The sequence below is a fragment of the Tenrec ecaudatus genome, chromosome X, assembly GCF_050624435.1.
Source record: "Tenrec ecaudatus isolate mTenEca1 chromosome X, mTenEca1.hap1, whole genome shotgun sequence".
Lineage (NCBI taxonomy): Eukaryota > Metazoa > Chordata > Mammalia > Afrosoricida > Tenrecidae > Tenrec > Tenrec ecaudatus.
The window spans coordinates 15,741,158-15,743,945 of NC_134548.1; the positions used below are offsets into that span (position 1 = coordinate 15,741,158).

The 2,788-nt window shown below is 43.6% G+C and overlaps 1 pseudogene; it reads right to left on the reverse strand.

Annotated features, from left to right (window-relative positions):
- Positions 1-239: 239 nt before the first annotated feature.
- Positions 240-2,450, reverse strand: LOC142433175 (eukaryotic initiation factor 4A-I pseudogene; annotated as a pseudogene).
- Positions 2,451-2,788: the final 338 nt, after the last annotated feature.

Genomic DNA, 2,788 nt, shown 5'->3' on the forward strand with positions numbered 1-2,788 from the left:
TCACTTAAGTAGCTGCCTTTTTCTTTCTGTTCCTTCTTTTGCCTTATAAGGTGACATTTAATGCTTGATACAAGTGATGAATGAATTGTTATAAGAGCTGTAGGAGCCCCCAATAAGATTATTTATTAAAATGTATTTAATTTTAAATTTATTACAAATTGATATTTATTCAAAGGGAAAAAAGATTACAAGATGTTCATCCCTTGGCTCCCTTCCCTCCTCCCATCTGCTGTTCTTCCTCAGCCCCCACCCACTCCCACCCCAACCCCCAGGATTAAACCCTGGCCAGGTCTAGGCAGTAGGATGGGTAATCCCTCTGAGACAAGGCCTTTAACATTGAGGGCCATCTCTTCAATGGAGGTGTGGCAGTTACATAATCTCCTGTTAACTTTCAACGGGGTGACGTCTAGCCTGTCAATCGGCTTGCAGCTTGATGAGGCATGATGGAGATAAGTAGTTCACTGGCGGCCAGATACACTCACTGCCTGCGAGACATTCCTGTTGACAAGCCGCATGGAGCTATACTGAGGGAGGCCTGGGGCTAGAATAGCCACATGGAGACTCATGCCAGCGCTGAGATGCTTCCACTGCCACTGGATCCACAGGACTTTCCACCCACTGGCCTGTGAAGTTCCAGCATTCAGTGTCATTGCATGTGCTGCGTGAGTCTGAAGACAAATGTATAGATTGGTGTTGGACATATGGGCTAATATTGGACTTATGGACTTGATCTGGACTAGTCTGGGATGTTTTCTTAATATACAATTCCTCTTTGATATAAAATTATCTCCTACACATATGAGTATCTGTGGATTTGTTTCTCTTGTCAACCCGGACTAACACAGGAGGTGTTGCAGAAGGTCTCAAGTTCTCAAGAGTCCTCTTGTCTTCTCCTGTCACATCCTTACGGTCAAAACGTCGACCATGGGCAGTTCTGTGGATATAGTTTTCCAGGTTGATAGGAAGGTCTGAGTTGGTAACTAAAGAAACTTGCTGCACATCAATGACCACTGACCTGTAGCAGGTCAGTGGTCATCAATACTTTACTAGAACCAGAAGATAACCCCTCGTCATCGCATCTCATTCCTTTTGATCCACAGTTCTGTGCAGAGGACACAATGCATCTTCTCAGTGAGCCAGCCAACCTTCATCCAGATATTACAGAAGATGATGGCTTGGGTGTTGGTGTGTCCAGCTTTTACTCATCGTGTTCCATTCTTCCTTCTTAGCCAGAGTCCCAATTGGGTCCCTCATGAATGTCTTGGTCCCCTCCAGCACATCAGAAGGCATTGTAACTGGCAGCAAAACGACCTCGGTGCTGCTGTGGAGGTGTCGGAATATGTGCTAGATCTGATCCTTGACTCCACCGCTGAACATTTCATCAGCTTCAAGAAGTACAGACATCTTGATATGTTTGGTAGGCAAGTCTCTTTGATTAAGCACAGAGAATACAGAATGCCTGGCCTGGGGCACTCTTGATAATATGAGGAGCCTCCAGCTACAGTTTCTGCATTTCAGCCCACACATTGGTGCCCCCAAGGCCGGCATGGCAGGAAGCACCCAGGGACTTTCCTGATGCCATTATCACTTCTGTATCTGCTGGGCCAGTTCTCGAGTGGGAGTTAGGAGAAAGACCTGGTTGCTTTCAGCTCTAATTCAATATGCTGTAGATTCACCTGGCAAAAGTGGCTCTTTTCTCAGGCTCAGATGGAGCTTGCGTGATCACACCATAACTCTTGATACAGGAACAATGGCTCACTGCTGGATGACAGAGGGCTTCTCAAAACCAGAGGCATCGATGCCTTGGAGTAAGGACTCTGAGAGGCTCATGGCATCAAAGCTGCCAACAATCTCATTCCAGTGACTCTCCATGATGCCTTCCAGCCCCATCCCATTGGGTCCTGATACACAGACATGATCCTTAGAAACTTAGCTGCTTGTATGAAGACAAGTCTTTAAGACCCCAGATGCTATTCTTTCTGATAGGTGGGCACCATCTACTTTCTCCACTACACTTGGCTGTAGCACCCATATCTCCAGGGATCTCTTCATGAGGGCAAGCATCAAGCAGGGCCAAGTCACAAAAACTAATTGTTCTTAGATTGAAGCTAAAATTAAATATGAGCCCCAAACCCATTTCTATATCTACAGTTTTTATTTGTCTCTGCTTCACTTTAGAGACATCATAATCATTTTATGATAGAGAACATTATAAAGCATCCCTTAGGGCAAAATTCTATTGATATTATAATTGATATCATTAATTTAGTGAATGGTATAGAATTTTAAACACTGTTGAGAAAAAGAAATTATACAAAGATACGCCAGCTTCAGACCACCATACATGAATTGTTGACTTGTACAGATCAAGCACAAAGGACTCACATTATGTACACAAACAATAAGGGGTTGATGATAAGGCAAAACTTTCAATAACACTCACTCACCATGGCAGAACTGTACCTACCAGACTAATGTAAGAAAGCAAGGAGGTTCTCTACCGAGTTGTTTGGCAGATTTATTGCTAGCCTGCACTTCTATAATCTCCTTTTTTCAATTTAAACACACTACCATGGGCTACATCATGACACGATAAACAGAAGGAGATGATTGATAAGTTTCTCTAACATAAAATAACAAAGATAGATCTAGGAATGGACTTTGGATTTGCACTTAATCCTAGCTCCAGTTGAAGAATAATTAGTTCTTGCGACACGGCCCTGGCTCAATATTCACCCTCATGAAGGAAATATGGAAGATATGGATACCACAGCAAAGCATGGTGAAG